Source organism: Choristoneura fumiferana, chromosome 9, assembly GCF_025370935.1.
Source record: "Choristoneura fumiferana chromosome 9, NRCan_CFum_1, whole genome shotgun sequence".
Classification (NCBI taxonomy): domain Eukaryota; kingdom Metazoa; phylum Arthropoda; class Insecta; order Lepidoptera; family Tortricidae; genus Choristoneura; species Choristoneura fumiferana.
Genome location: NC_133480.1, coordinates 4,584,302 through 4,601,882, shown reverse-complemented (window position 1 = coordinate 4,601,882; position 17,581 = coordinate 4,584,302).

Sequence of the window (17,581 nt, the reverse complement as noted above, 5' to 3'; positions counted from 1 at the left end):
GCTCCCAGCTCCCACGACAATATAAGTAATTTCTGTTGGTGATCGGAGTTACCAGGGACCATTTTAATTAGGATTTTTTGAGAAACAAAATATCGTTTTCATCACTTAAGCTCTGAAAGTAGGTTGCATTTAACTTGAAATCCGTGTTGTAACAGTAGCTTAACTCGCGGTTCAGCCTAGCGTTGTAAGACCCACGTCAAATTTGTAATGTCAGAATTTTAAACATAATATCAGTGACACTTGCTTAGACGTATATCCATAGTGTACACTGGTTCTGAGTTTAGACAAAATGGCAGATGATCCCCAACAATTCACAATCTTTTGATCCGTCTGACCTTCAGTGCACACCAGTTCTATCAGTACTGTGGCGACACAGAAGCGCCTATTTCTTTGTTGAAATTGTGTTCTACAATGTTCAATTCTGTTCTGTGTCTATTTTTATACGTTAATGATCTACTTATTTCTTACATTTAAATACAAAATAATTGTCGATTTTTGCATCACATAACGAATTCTCCTGGTAACTCCTTTGTCACCGAAACTCATGTTTTATTTGATCTTGACATTAAAATGTTTTAGATATTAAAATGTGCTTTTATTAACATTGTTATAATCAACTTTGTATTGGTATGTTTGGGCGACATGAAATTATTTGAATGGCTGGCCATTCTTATGTTATGATAATTTGATATTGCCTAAAAATATGTAGAAACATCATAAACGAAATCGGATACACCAACGTAGTAATTACCGATTTGTTTGCCCAGACATTTCAATACACTAAAACGCGTTATATCAAGCGTTGAAATACAATTATAGCGTTGGGTTTAAGGTTTTCATTTCATTCAGTATCATAGATTTAGTATGTTACTACCGTTATATCGGCCGTAAAGTAACTTAGACGAGACTTGAAAAATTGTTAGTTTTGCGTGTTAGCAAGAAAAGCAAGTATTACATACATTAATGAGTATCACTAGGTATGCTCATAACGTGTACAGAAAATGGTCACTTATTCTTATTTAACCTTAATATACGATCGATCTATTACGGTAGTGAATTCTAAATATATGTCCAGTGTGCCTGCATTTACGCCATTTTACTCTAAGATGTAACGAAAAAGCCTTGTTTTGTTTAAAAATATCTTGAAAATCTTTGTTCCTAGTTTGTATTAGCTAGGATGTATAAAATGTAATGTTAAAAAATGTCAGGTATCGACTTGACTCAAGTTACTCTAGCAAAGCCGCTGATTTTTTTATAAAATTGTCTAAATATTTATGTTTTCTACTTATCTTCTATTGTGTGTTTTACACAGCGAATAATTTCTATCTATACTTGGTTTGGATAGATGTTTAACTAAATGTAAATAAAACAACGTCAATTGGTGTCTTAAATATTGAAATTACCCCAAACTATCTAAACATTTACATTTACACTAGTCTAGTTTGTATTACAATGATAGATAAGTAAAATGTTTAAATCCTTGAATGTACCAAATCTGACAGCTGAAGTTTGTTTACATTTAGTGAAATACCTATCCGAACCAAGTATAGTGTCCAATTTATACCTAGTGCCATCCACGAAGACGCGTGATTTTGTCAAAATTAGCCATTAATGACATTGTAATAGGAACCACGGCGCGCGTCATCGTGAATGACTGTACCTATGATTAGGAAATGTAATACATTACTGGATGACTTTGAAATAAGCTGTAGTCAGTTGCTTATCTACTGCATTATAGTAATAAATATTCTATTGGTTCAAAATTGTGTTTTCTTCTATGAGTAAAGCTAAGTTTACACTTCGACACTTAACACAGTGTATACACGAACTGTCTCTGTATGCAAATGGGTCATACGCGCATACACAGTGTCATCTTTCCTCCAAGTTACTTTTAGCAGTACCTAGCCAATGTCAAAGCAGCCGACAGCGGTCAAATCAAGTGCAACTCAAGCTTCCACTTCAGTGATAGGAAAAATTTTATGAATTTTATGCGGGAACTATAAAAAAGTACTTAATTCTAGTCTCATCTGTTTTAATAACCACAAATTCTGTTTATTTAAAAAAATACAAAAAGATAGCCTTAAATTTGGCCTAAACATACCTAGGGGAGAAAAAATGAAAGATATTCTTTTTTTTTATTTGATAACTAGAATCTGGTAGTTGAATTGGATGCGTGTGATGTGGTTGTATGGTGGCGGTGATGATTGGGTTTGTGTGTGTTCTTACAGTTGCCGTGTGGAGGTGGAGGGGCTGCATGAACACACATTAAGTGCATACACGTAGCTGTCATAAGGTCGCGGGTTAACAAAGTAGTTGCTTTTAGTTCATTTACAAATCGAATCCTTTAATAAAATAATTTTATAGTAATGTTGATAGACAGTTATGTCGAGCTCAATAAAGATTTCTTAATTAGAGAGAGAGAGAGAAACATTTATTTACACATATTCGATACACATAAAAATACATTAGATAGAAAGAGTAAAAATAACGTCGAATAGTATAAAGTGGGCCCCACTCAGCATAATGTTACGGCAAGCCGCAACGCTGTTATTCAGTGGGACCCATTTAAAAAACTAAAACATATAAAAACATACAACACACTAAGACGACACGAACGCCAGCGGAAAGAAGATCGCAAAAAAACTATGGCAACACTCGATCAGTTTACCATTACAGAAGGGAATTTTCGGCTTGATCTGAAACTGCGTCTAAAATTCTGAACTTACAGGGATAAATATTTGTTTCAAGACATTCAAATACACACATTCGTGTGTTGATAAGTAATCGCATGCTGCTAATTAACCGACTTCAAAAAAAGGAGGAGGTTATTTTACTACTTGTTGTTGGCAATTAAATGAATGGACGAAAATATTCCAATATTGAATTTTAGTTTTTTAAGAATGTATAATTTAGATTGATAAATGTTTTAGTAAATAGTTGGCGATGTTCGAAGTGTAGGTACGTGTCAAATACGTGACGTCATAATGAAGCACCGTAAAACCCACTTTCTCAGAATGTACATGTTAAATGACACTACTGTTTATAATAGCATAACTTTTATCTATCGAACTAGCCGTGGTGGCCTAGTGGTTTGACCTATCGCCTCTCAAGCAGAGGGTCGTGGGTTCGAACCCCGGCTCACACCTCTGAGTTTTTCGAAATTCATGTGCGGAATTACATTTGAAATTTACCACGAGCTTTGCGGTGAAGGAAAACATCGTGAGGAAACCTGCACAACCTGCGAAGCGATTCAATGGTGCGTGCGAAGTTCCCAATACGCACTGGGCCGCGTGGGAACTATGGTGCAACCCTCTTGTTCTGAAAAGAGGCCTGTGCTTAGCAGTGGGACGTATATAGGCTGGGATGATCTATCGAACTTTAACCAAAAAGCAGCGTTTCCACCAGAGATGTGCGAGGAATATGTTTTTCATCAACCAATAGAAACTCTCAATTTACACATCACATCTCTGGTGGAAACAGCTGAGCGGAGCGAGGCGAGGTAAATGAAGCGTTTCTAATGGTTCATGAAAAACACTTTCCTCGCACATTATTGGTGGAAACGCTGCTTCAATGACAAAGATAAATTGCACCAAAGTTCGGAAGTGGAGGCGTGACGTCACGTCTATGTAAAAACTATGACGTCACACCGAACTTGAACGGGCTGAACTTTCGTATTTTTTTTTCTTTAATTGACAAAAGAAAATTATTTTTAGGAATATTTCACCAGCACTAATATCTCGCACAACAAACCGGCATGTGCATAAAATATCGGATACTAATACTACTGTATTTCTAGGGTTAGTGCCAGATATTTTTGTATGCTCACTATGGCAGATATTAACGCAGATGAGTGTACTGAAATCTGAAAAGTTATAAGGTCTGTCATGGCAGTAAGTACTACGTTACAAAGAATGATATCAATCCCAATCATCCAAGTAACAAAGTTAGTGTTTACGCGACTAAATGAAAACTAACGCGAGAACAATGGGGCCCGCTCAATGGAAAACATAATGTTAAATTATGCCTTCGCATGAAGTCACGGTTACCGACAGATTGTTTCCACGGTTGATATAATACGTATCAGCAGTTGAAATTACATAGTTGTTATTTTACAAGCTTTTACTTTTACTTGCGTTATTCGTTGATGTTCACGTCGATCTTGCATGTCGAAATTCATCCATTTCCAGGGTTCATCATTGACTCAAAATTGCAGCAAAATTGCTGGCTCGTTTTACAGCTAACATAACCAACAATAATAGTTTCTCAAACATGACATGAAATATTGATGTTGTGTTACAAATAGGCCGAGAAGTATCGCGCTGAAGGCGCTGTGGCTCAGCTGCGTGCGCGCGGTCACTCCAGCGGCCTGCAAAGAGATTTCATACAACCTTGCAGGCCGCTGGCCGGCAATGCGACCGTCTTTTGTTTCAACGCGCGCTCTGCGACACGCACGCGGCCCACGCCCAGCAACACCACCTGCAGCTGCCGCGCCCGCAGCCACACAACAGGGCGACCAGACTAGCGTCCCGCCAGCTTCATTGCTTGTTTTGTACCCGACTTCCCGAAGGAGGGTTATGTTTTTTATTTTATTTCATCTGCGCGGATCTAGGTTGTCGCGCGGTGGCGCCCTCTACCGGAATAAAAGGTATCCTATGTTGATCCTTGGGGTTCAAACTTCCTATATACCAAATTTCATCAAAATCGGTTCAGTGGGTTCGACGTGAAAGCGTAACAGACAGACAGACAGACAGAGTTACTTTCGCATTTATAATATTATATAGTATGGAAGTAGGGATAATGTTTGAGAAAAGCACTATACAAGCCTCGGCCGGAACCTGCAATGGGTTCTATTTTGTACTTTTTTGTATGTACTATTTTGTTAAAAATAACATTTTTAATACAAGCTTTTTGCTGACTGTACTTTTTGTTGACTGTAGTTGCATTGTCATCTAAGCTACATTTCCATACCAAATTTCAAGTCGATGCCAATTACCGTTGAGGAGTTCCGTTCCGCGGAAACGATCCTAGCCGGTCTAACAGGATTTCACTAACAGATTATTGTATCATAGTCAAAATACCACACACAGGACTTATCACGCTAACACGCACGAGTAATTTACTTCGACGTTTCGGCAACATTATAGTGGCCGTGATCACGAGTAGAGTTTGTTGCCGAAACGTCGAGGTAAATATTACTCTTGTGTGTTAGCATGATAAGTCCTGTGTGTGGTATTTTGACTATGAGTGAAAATCACGAAAGTTTAAGACATTAGATTATTGTATCGTCACCAGATTTACATAAGTCCACTTGCCACTTGCTCGTTTGCCATCCAGTCGAATAAAATAAATAAATAAATAAATATGCCAATCTCAAGTCAATTGGTACGATTGGAAGTGGGTGAAATTTAGCTTCCAAGATTTGACCCAAATAAAAAATAAACAGTGCAAGTTAAAGAAAACGTTGTAAAAAGTTGGAAAACCCCGACATTGTCACTTTAAAGTTCAATATCTCAAAAACGGCTGAACCGATTTTGATAAAACATATCTAAGAACCATCGCTAGAAAACCTGCTTTCTAGTAAAAAATGCAAGGTAAGCCATAGGCGGCGTTATCGCTTTAGAGCAGTATTGCCAGGTGTACGGTATTCTACGTTCGGTATTTTAGCACGGTGTTCGGTGTTCGGTATAACAAAAATACCGGAGTTGAATATTCGAGCGTTCCAAACGGTCGGTTAAACGTCATTACCATTCCACGTTCTTAGCACAACGGAAGGAAAAGTTGCAAAAATTTTGATCACGCTAGATTTAGGATCGGTATTGTATTTTGACAAAATAATTTTGACAGAAAAATAACCACGAGCATTACTTTCAATAGTAATTCGCGGTGTAAGAGCCAGATGAACGTAACATCAAAAAATTCGAAAATCATTTTTTTCATAAAACTGTTCTAAGGTGGTCCTGCATGAACTGCCAAAAGGACGTAATCGTACAGTTGATATTTCACTAGTTCCAAAAAAACGAAATGACATAAAAAGCAATTTCAATAGAACCAGCTAAACGTATTTTGAAATCCATTAAATTACTTGTAGTAATTTTGCAATTTTTTAGGGCCACAACAACGTATCAACCAAAACATTATTCTTTGTAGTAGAATACAGCTTGAAAGATTCATAATTCTACAGGAACCATAACGACGTAAAAGTTTATGCGTCAACCTGGATGTTATATTGTTAATAATATTCCAGTTTCATATAAACTTTTAACAGCCAAAACAACGGATATTTATTTACGTCTTTTTGGCACATATTTTCTTATACTTAGTAAGTATAATTAATGACCAAAACGACGTAGTACGATATACGTTATTGTGGCAGTTACATTTTATTGATCATAATACAGCCCATTTATGATTTGTATAAATATACGTTAAAATGGCACCTAAAAATTGAGGTAGGGTCTAGTCTAAAAACAGGCCGAAATACGATCAGTGCGGGGAGTCCCTTTAGTTTGGATATTGGACGTTACCGTTTTGTTTCTAGTTTGGTTTATCATTGTGTTTTTAGTGTATAGCGTTTGCAAAAATCAACGAAATAGTAATAGTAAGTAGATCATCTCAGGATCACAACAAAGAAGTCAATAAGATTTTTGCACAGGTAAGTACCTAATTGAGTTAGCTTTCATGTTTGTTTTTATGAAATGCACTCGTAGCATGGAGACCTGGGTTCGATTCCCAACTCAAGTTATATTATTAAAGTAAGTAATTGGATTTGAGCCCGGTTTAAATCGTAATATGGGTTTAGGTAGGTTACTTGAGTTGGGAATCGAACCCAGGACTCCATGCACAGGTGAATTTTATAAAAACAAACACGACGCGTTTACGCTTGTCGTGTTATTATATGTGTTATTGTTCTTATTCAATTTTGTATACTTAATTTAATTGGTTTAGACCGACTTGCACCTAAAAGTTAAACTGTGTCAAGCCTCAAATTCATACAAGAACTGTCAATTTTAAACTAAATAGGTAATAAATAAAATTAAATAATTGTACTATTGTGATATAATTTACAGTTACGTAGGTAAATTATTATGTTTTTTTTTTAATTCAGGATCCAACTTATTCATTAGCAGAAAAATAAGAAAATCCAAGACCTGAACTTCAACCACCTGCTGCTCATCTAACAACAAATTTAGAAAATATTAGTAAAAACAAGTTGTTGCCCGACCTTTTTAAGAAAATAATTTCAGAAAAATATTGTTCTGTTTGATACTTATATATTATATCATTACGTTGAAGATATTTTTTTTTGTTTGCGTGTATTTTTTTTATTACAAATCGTAACATTTTTTGATAATAAAAATAAATAATATTCATTTTTGATGTATTATTTAACTTCATAAACAACGTATCCAAGTACAATAATAATGAAAGTTAAAAACATTTTCAAAAAATTAAGGGCCAAAGTAACGTATGTCAGCCAAATTTCAAAAAAATATTTATTGCTGGTATACTAGCAAATATAATTACAATATTTCTTAACTTTCTGAAAGCTGTATTGTGTGTGTACGTGTCAGTATTTTTTTTTTCTTTCTTCCGTGGCATATTCACTTGCCAAGAAGCTTGTAAAGATGAAAGTGATAAAATTTCGCAGTTTTTTGACTCTCCTGAACAATTTGGATAAACGATGTTACGTTCATCTGGCTTTTACACCGCGAATTGCCGAAACGGTAATGACGAAAAAACGCCGCGAAAACGCCGAATATTTACCCAAGGGCTGTTCGGTACTATTTTTCTGATAAGTTTTCCTCCCTAATAAACGATTCAACTGTCAGATTTTACGCAATCGACATTCGATGTCGCCACTTCGTGCGCGTTGAAAGAATTTTTTTTTGCTCACTGGTCGGTATTATTCGAAAAACACTTAGAGTGATCTCTTCCAGGCTCAATAGAAAGACGTAAGGCATAGATTTTACTGCTTTAAACTGATAAAATCTTATTCAAGTACCATCCATCCCAGCCTATATACGTCCACTGCTGGGCACAGGCCTCCTCTCAGAACAAGAGGGCTTGGGCCATAGTTCCCACGCGGGCCCAGTGCGGATTGGTTCACACGCACCATTGAATTGCTTCGCAGGTTTGTGCAGGTTTCCTCACGATGTTTTCCTTCGCCGCAAAGCTCGTGGTAAATATCAAATGTCATTCCGCACATGAATTTCGAAAAACTCAGAGGTGCGAGCCGGGTGTTGAACCCACGACCCTCTGCTTGAGAGGCGATAGGTCAAACCACTAGGCCACACGGCTTCTATTCAAGTGCAAGCTTAAAAATCAAAACAACTAACCGTTTTCTACCTACTGTTATATTTTATTCTGACTCCATGCCCCATCTATCCGTCCACATTTTCCTATCTTTTACCTCTAGTACCTACTTCAATTTCTGTTGCATGCCACTTCTACGAACAATTCGTTCATTACTTTCCCGCGGATCTATACAATTTACCTGAATAAAATCCTACGTGTCAATTAGATTCTTTCTATTTAAGTCATCATCATCATCATCCCAGCCTATATTCGTCCACTGCTGGGCACAGGCCTCCTCGCAGAAAAAGAGGGCTTGGGCCATAGTTTTTTTTTTATAAAACGAGGGGGCAAACGACATCGGGTCACCTGATGGAGAGCGATCACCGTCGCCCATGGACACCCGCAAACGAGGGGAATCACAGGTGCGTTGCCGACCCTTTAAGGAATTGATAGTCTCGTTTTTTAAAGGTCCATAAGTTGTAACGCTCCGGAATGCTGATTCCAGATCTTCGTCGTGCGAGGAAAGAAGTTTCGCTTAAAACGCACGGTTCCCACTTCCCACTATTTTAAGTACTTAGTCGAAATAGGATTGAAGAGGCACTGAAAGAAGAAGAACTTAGATAACCTAACCAACAAAATGTTGGAAAACCCCAGACTTTGTCACTTCAAAGTCCAATACCTCAAAATCGGCTGAACCGATTTTGATTAAACATGTCTAAGAACCATCGCTAGAAAACCTGCTTTCAAATAAAAAAACCGTATTCAAATAGGTTCACCCGTTTAAGAGCCACGGTGCCACAGACACACATACACACGCAGACAGACACACATAGCGGTCAAACTTATAACACCCCTCTTTTTGCGTCGGGGGCTAAAAGTAAGAGTAATAAAGACAGATAAAGCGCGTAATTCGAAAGTTGAGTCCTCCCGTGATGTCACGCCCTTCTAAAAACTGTCGCAGGACGTGACGTCACTCGGGACTTTAGCTGGCTATATCATCATTTTCTTGTTTAATTGACTAATTACTAATAGAACTCAGAATTAAACCTGTGTAAATTAATATCGAAATATCCTTCGACCCGTTTTTTCCTGAAAAATAGGATAAGTATAGAATAGAATAGAATAGAATAATCCTTTAGCAACATAAACATTATTAATAAACGAAAGATATTTTCCACATTAAACTTATAACTATTTTTAAGATAACTAAGTTAACGTAAGCTATAAGTCTGATAAATGGGATGGATCAAAATATACAGAAACGAAAACAATCGAGCTATACCTAGTAATTCTTGGCCATATAAAGTTGAAAGCAGCAGGGCAGAATGTTGGCCTTGTGAAAGTTGCTTGTAGTTTTTAGTCAGTCGCGAATTCTCCACCGAGGGGGTACGACGTACGCGCCGGACGTGTTTAAATCCCGGTTACCGATACCGGAACTTACTCAGTGAAATACTTAATTAAATAGTTCAGTGAGCTACAGTTGTTCCTGGGCTTTTCGTTGGAAAAATGAACGTAAGTATTTTCAGTTGAACGTTCGGCGTCAAGGTTTACAACTTTTAAAACTGTTACAGTTAAAATACAAGAGCTGGCAGGCATTTTAGAGTAGGTATTTGAGGTAGTTTAACAAGTTAGATTACTTTTTTCATGATTACAAGACACAAACATTCAAACCCAGGTTGAAGGTAGAAATCTAAAAAGATTTGTTCATATCAAACATTCTCGATCACTACCAGGAACTTTGTTATGTATTTATTTTTAGTTACCAGTAATATTCTATGTACCTATTACAAAATGAATGTGCCTAAAATATTTATTTAAGTTTTTTTTTATTATCAATATGTTTATCTACAAATCCCACTTAGTTACCTACCTCTAGAACATTTTTGTATAAAAATAATAATAACAGTTCAAAAATCGAGCATCTAACTCTACTATGCTTATGCCCGTCTATGCTTATGCAGTTAGATATCATAGAGAATTTGCTGTACAAGATTTTAGGTGGAATCGAACAAGATCAAAATAATAATAAAAAAACAAATATAATGTCTACCAGCTCCCGAACCATATATGCATTTGTCGCAACAAACGCTTTATTATGTTATTTACACATTTGGTTTTAGAAAGTCCTTAATGAGTGAAAGGGGTATCTCCGTTATCCAATCAAGTGTTAATTCTTTTGCTAAAATAAAACAAAATTGACCGAAACATTCGCGAGGTTTGTCTGTTATGTCATGGTCAACTTCAATAGTACCTAACTGCAGTGGTTTAAACGAGACTTTTAGTTTAGGTCCAGTTTAAGTTCAGGGGGCCCCTCCGACTCTGACTTACAAACTATAAATTGTCTGTTTCACCGTCTATTTATTTATTTTAATTGACGAAAAATGTGATGCTGTCTCCGTCTATTCAAACAAAACAAACAAAGACAGCATCACATTTATCCGTCAAAAAAAAATACTTAATCAATGGATGGTGAAACAGGGGGTAAGTACGCAAAATTGTAGTTTGATTACTAACTTTAACATAAAAAGAACATATTTAGGTATAAAAACTAGCCGTTGCCCGCGACTCCGTCCGCGTAGAATTTGTTTATCGCTTTCCCGCGGGAACTGTGCAATTTTCTGGGATAAAAACTATCCTATGTCCTTCTCCTGGACTCAAACTATCTGTATACCGAATTTCATTTAAATCGGTTCAGTGGTTTAGACGTGATGAAGTAACAAACAGACAGACTTACAAACTCGCATTTATAATATTAGCGGGATAAGTTATTGTAGATAAAAATATTTTAGTATTAAATTTACTAAACCGTACTGTTACTAAACCAACCTAGAAGAGTTGACAAGCACCCGACATTGTCATTTTAAAGTTCAATATCTCAAAAACAACTTAACTGATTTTAATGAAACATAGCTAAGAACCAGCGAGAGGAAACTCGCTTTCTCACGTAAAAACCGCATCGAAATTAGTCCATCCGTTTGCGATCTACGATCCCAGAGACACATAGTCATTGAAGTCTATAACACCCCTCTTTTTGCGTCGAAGGTTAAATAAGCTAAGGGTCTATTCACACTTGCGAGTTACGAGCGTGTTTTCTATAGGTACAAATATCAGTCGCGCCCAACTCGTTGCGTGCTCCAGAGGCGTCTTTACCTATAGTGCAGGGTGTGCGTTGCACACGGGCGCAGTGGTCTTAGGGGCGCCGGCCGCGGCACTTTGTACCTAATACATTTTGACCGCGCTTTTCCTAGATGGCGCTAAAGTAATAATTGCACACGGGCGCTACATGGGCTAAAGACGCCGCTGGCGTGATCGCCTTCATATATAACATACGCTCGCTACACGCAAGTGTGATAAAGGCCTAACGCTCTTTTCAAATCATCCACAAGATTTTGGCATAAAGTAACTGTCATAGTTACTTTACTATCAGGGCGCAGCGACCCAAAGTGGGTCTTGGCCTCCAACACCAGATTACGCTACGCTTTACGATCTTGAGCCAGCTATTGCAAGCCTTCCACCCCGAGACCCAAAAGGTATTTCAGGACCTCGTCTCAGCGGTACCAAGACCTGGTCGTCCCACATGACTGCCATACATACAACTAATTTTAATAGTAGGTAAACATAACGCAGTCTGCGGTCGTTTGAGTCACATGTGACTCACGCCCTCCGTAACCCCTCGTTCGAGGAAGTTTGCTAAATATTTAATCGATTAAGTACAAATTCTATTGTTAATTTCCAATAGTGCTATGCCGCCAATACTGTACGTACCTAAAATAAAGTTGTGTTAAATACTTGTGATGTAAAGATATCATTTAATAATTTTGTAAATCTGTTTAAAAAAAGTACCTCGTTGAGTTTCTTGACGGATTCTTCTCAACAGAGTTTTTTTCAGAACCGGTGGTAGTTTTTTTTTGACATTCATAAGTGCTTGTTATAGCCTAAATTTAATAAAGAAATTTTCACTTTGACTGACCTCCCATTGCTAGCACAGGCAGAATGGGAGGGCTACGTGAGGTTCCCACGCGGACCCAATTCGGTTTGAGAACTTAACGAACTCTGGTGCGTGCAGATTGGCTTCCGAAGTTTTCTTTCGCCGAGATGCTCATGGTTATATTATATAATTGATTTGGCACATGAATTACGAAAAACTTAGAGACGAGCCCTGGATTGATCCCACGACCATCGGCTTAAGAGGCCATAGTTATGTAGGTCCACCAACCACTATTATTATGGCTTTCATCAACCACTAGACTATCATGACGTTTTTTAGTGTAGGACACCTTAGGGCAGACAGAACTTCCCGACTTCACGGCCCCTTAGGGTGCCCCCGTAGGTAGAGAAATGTCAGGGGGCGTACCTATAATGGGTACGTTTGCATTTCCGAAAAAAAATCTAGGTAGCTTGTAACTTAAGTTAAGGGGCATGAAAATATTATTTTTGGTTCGGGGAGGCTTGGCAAAATAAAGGTTGGGAAAACCTGTCTCCCCCAGCCGGTCTCAGCCCACAGAATTGGCTTTAGCCGATCAATAAATGCTCTATGTCCACGCAGTGAGAGAAAAAAATATGTCCGGTGCAACGGAGTCGCGGGCAAAAGCTAGTATTGAATATTCGTCGCATTTTAGTACGGCACCCGGCACGTGACGCGACACGCTCTTGGCCGATTTTTTATTTGCGCTCTATATCTTATGATAGTATCGTAATAGTTAACGTACAACTGGGTGTATCGGCAGAACGTGGTTTATGTTGTATAACAGAAACTATCGCGGCGTGTAAATTATTCGAAATTGTCGGAAGTTGATTCTTTACGCTACCCGCTTATCTAAATAAAACCGGTCAAGAGCGTGTCGGACCGTGCTCGGTGTAGCGCTTCTTAGCCGTTACTGTCATAATGTATTTAGGTACCTAAATACATATGTATTACATTATAAATACATTGAGATAATTAAAATTGTAATCAATTAAGAAATAAATCTAAAAAAAAACTTGCTGCTCATTTTTACATCTAACTACTCCTTTCGAGCTGTCATCGTTCACCCACCATTATTGTACAGTCATCAGCACGAATATCTGACACAACAAAGAATGCATAAAAATCTGATACGTACGACTTTATTTCTAGAGCCGTAGAATACAGTGACACTTCTCATATTATATGTTTTTAGATTTTTTTACGAAAGGATTGCAAATACTTACACGGAATAATAACGTCTGCAATTTTTTTCTCCTCTGACTGAAAGAGAATGCCATATTTTTTTTTAACTAACGAACGAATTATTCTGTCGACGTTCAATTATGAAAATCGATAAGTTCAGGGCAAAAAAAATATGAAAAAAACCGGTCAAGTGCGAGTCGCGAGTGACTGTACCCAAACATCTAACCACCAATAACTGTCAATTGAACGTTGATAAGATTAATTGATTGATTATGGGTTGTAACTTTAAATTACTACCTATTATCTCTGAGTTAAAGCACTTTGGAGCATTCGGCCGAGTATAGGTAACTGAGGATACTCTATTCAATAGAATCCCCATTTTAATATTTTGCTCATATAATAGGCAGGTGACAGTCTGTTTAAGTCTCACAACGAAACTTTTTTATATACATTTGTATTCTCAACATAGAAAACGTAAAAATATAACCGTCAAGGTACTTCAAGACATATTTCACTTTACACGTTTATTGCTTCCTAATAACAGTAAAATATAATGATTTCCTCCAGTATTACATTACATATTGTAACATTTCGGATATTGATGTACGAAAGACTAACAAAAGTACATACCTAAATACCTACGAGTACATACTTAACGATATGAATAACCATTATCAAACTTCTGAAATTCCCTTCTCGTTTTCATATTAATTTTTACGATTTTTCTGTTAGGTAAATTCAATTAAATATACTAAACATAACAAAAACATAACAACATAAAAAAAGATAAGCTGGGCCTGGGAATCGAACCCGTTTTAGCTTGGACTTGGACGTGGCATGAAGCAGGCATATCGGAATGTTCAATGTTTGACTCGGGGCACGTTTATCATTTTAGATTGTTTAAAGTGTTCTTGTTGAGGTACTTGTACTATTACTTTTATTCTGTGGTTGAGGTATATTTGGTTAAATATGAATTCAACCAGGTGCCTCCAAAACTCCAAACAACCTACAAAAGTTCCATTAACTTTGGAATACTTTCCAACTCTTCACCTCTTACAACATATCTAATGAACTATTAAAAAAATAAGTATGTCAAACTATTTATATTGACGAGCAGATACAATAAACATCGAAAGAAATAATAGATGCTGTTATATAACAAGACATTATTGAAATTATTATCCAAAATTTTAACCAATTTTGACAACATTTTGATTGGCAACTACGTAACTCGTATATTTAACACTTTACTCCGTAATTATGTATTGTAATTTAACTAACACGCAGTAAACTCCCTGTTGCAGCTATTAGCTGAACGATTACGTTTCCAGTGGTTATGATTGCATACGTAAATAATTCAACAAATTACCGACCTCAAGGAAATGTAATCTCGAATTAGAATCTAAATATCAACATCATATGAGCCGTGAAATTGTAGACCTACAACAGCAATCAAACTAAAAGTGGGTGATTCGGGAGATGAGAGCAGGCATACCAAGAAGTGCAAAATTCGAACTTCGTCTCTTGATGTCTCACTGACGCTTTGTTATTTGATACGAGAGTGAGAGGGACGGTACGATACGAACTTTCGAATTTCGTAGTAGCCCCCTGGACCAACCTACACCCTGAGTGCATGATGCAAGAAGTGATTGCCGATTGCCCTAATTCAGGATGTAGTGTCGAAAAATTTAAAATGCGTATTAACGGCTACCGCGGCGGGTTTGAGACAAAACGAGTTAACGCGTCAGTCGGACTGAAAGAATTAAGTATGGCTAAGGTAGAATTTAATGTACATACAGCAACTCCGATGTATTGCATCCGAAGGTATACCTAACTAAAATGTTTATTTAGTTTCCGGATCGAAGAGATCATCGCACAAAACGAGTTAACTCGTCAGCTGGACTGAAAGAATTAATTATGGCTAAAAGGGCTATGGTAGAGCTCGTGTGCCTCCAGCAACTGCGAAGTACTTATTGCATCCGAAGACATACCTAACTCACGCTTTTCTTAACTCTCCAGTTCGCCAAAAGAAAATGTTTATTTAGTTACCGGATCCGAGAGATCAACGCACAAAACGAGTTAACTTGTCAACTGGATGAAATGATTAAGTATGGCTAAGGTAGAGCTTGTGTACACCAACTGCGAGGTGTTGCATCCTGTATCTGCAGATATAGGTACCTAACTCACGCTTTTCTCACTCTACGGGTAAAGAAAATGTTTGTTGTAGTTAGTATTTTGTCAACAGTTAAACATTTATACGTTATATAACTTCGAGTGAAAGGTCGCGCCTTTTACGGAAATGTTTCCCGCCATCATTAAAGGCATTCTGCTGTCCAAACACGCATTCGGAAGTAGGGTAATGTTTCGCGCAAAGCGTTATTACTCTTACCAACATGGAAGCATTTACGACGAATTATGCTGTATTTGTCGAAAATATCTTGGAAAATTTTGTCGATATCATAGCGAGTATTTTTACAAGTTTTTATTTAGCTTGCCCGGTTTGTTTAATACTACTCGAGTCAAATCTTGGAATCTAAATTTGACCCAGTTCCAGTGGTCGGATTGACTTTAAATGTGTCATACCTGGTGACAATACAATAATTTGGTAGTGGCACCCTGGTGGTCCAGCCAGGATCGTCTCCGCAGGAGGGAACTCCTCAATGGTTCATGGCATCGATTTGAAATTTGGTACGGAAATGTAGTTTAGATGACAATGCAAGTCCACAAAAAGTACAGTCACAAAAAAGCTAGTGTAAAAATGTTTTTTTTTAATAAAAAACTTACTTATTTAAAACTTAATCTTCATCTAACTACCAATTGCGCGGAGCAAACAGTTTCTATGCTTTCTATGTAGTGTAAGTTTTCTGTTACAAAATACGTCTCGATCGTGTTCGCGTTATAATCTCAATTTGTATGGAAACACGAACATCGCAAACGTTCCGCTAGAGGCACTGTTCGTGTTTCCATATAAATTGTGATTTTAACGCGAACGCGATCGAGACGTATTTTGTACCGAAAACTTACACTAAGGGCACTAGTTATCCGACTCGAAAAGAAAACCGTGATTTAGATAATAATATGTTTATTCTTCGGATGCAGCAACACCTTGAGGCTAGGTGTACTTGAGGTAGGCTTTGCCATAATTGTCCATGTCCATTTGAAGTACTTAAATAATTTAATAACCATTTGGAAACCGTGATCCAACGATGATGCCATGCCACGTGCCGCTCACTTGGTCTGATAAAAAACTATAATAGTAAACTTTCATTATTTCCGACTCCTTTGTTAGTAGCGAGAAGATATAATCTAGAACTACTGATTTTTTATACTTACATTCAAAAAAGCTTCACTATTAATTATTAAATCACTATATATATTATTAAAACACTATTGGCTACTTTTTTTCGGGGAAATGCAAAGGTAGTTAGCCGGTTTTGAGTTTCCCTACAATGAAAGTCAGTCAAAATATCTTTTTAGGCTTCCGGAGCCAAAATGGTAAAAACGGAACCCTTAGTTTCGCCATGTCTGTCTGTCTGTCTGTCCGTCCGCGGCTTTTCTCAGGGACTATCAATGCTAGAAAGCTGTAATTTTGCACGGATATATATGTAAACTATGCCGACAAAATGGTACAATAAAAAATCAAAAAAAATTTTTTTAGGGTACCTCCCGGCTCCCATAGACGTAAAGTGGGTGTGATTTTTTTTTCTCATCCAACCCTATAGTGTGGGGTATCGTTGGATAGTTCTTTTAAAACCATTAAGGGTTTGCTAAGACGATTTTTCGATTCATTGATTTTTTTGCGAAATATTCAACTTTTAGTGCAAATTTTCAAACGGCTGAACCGGTTTTGATAAAACATGTCTAAGAACCATCGCTAGAAAACCTGCTTTCAAATAAAAAAACCGTATTCAAATCTGTCCACCCTTTTAAGAGCTAAGGTGCCACAGACAGACACACACACTGACACACATAGCGGTCAAACTTATAACACCCCTCTTTTTGCGCGTCGGGGTTAAAAAAGGCCCCAAAATCGCTGAATTTCCCTTTACAGAACTACTATGTAACTCAAATTATGTGTTGACTAAAATCATGAAAACCGACCGACCGAATGAAAACTCGGTCTGATCTAAACGTGGA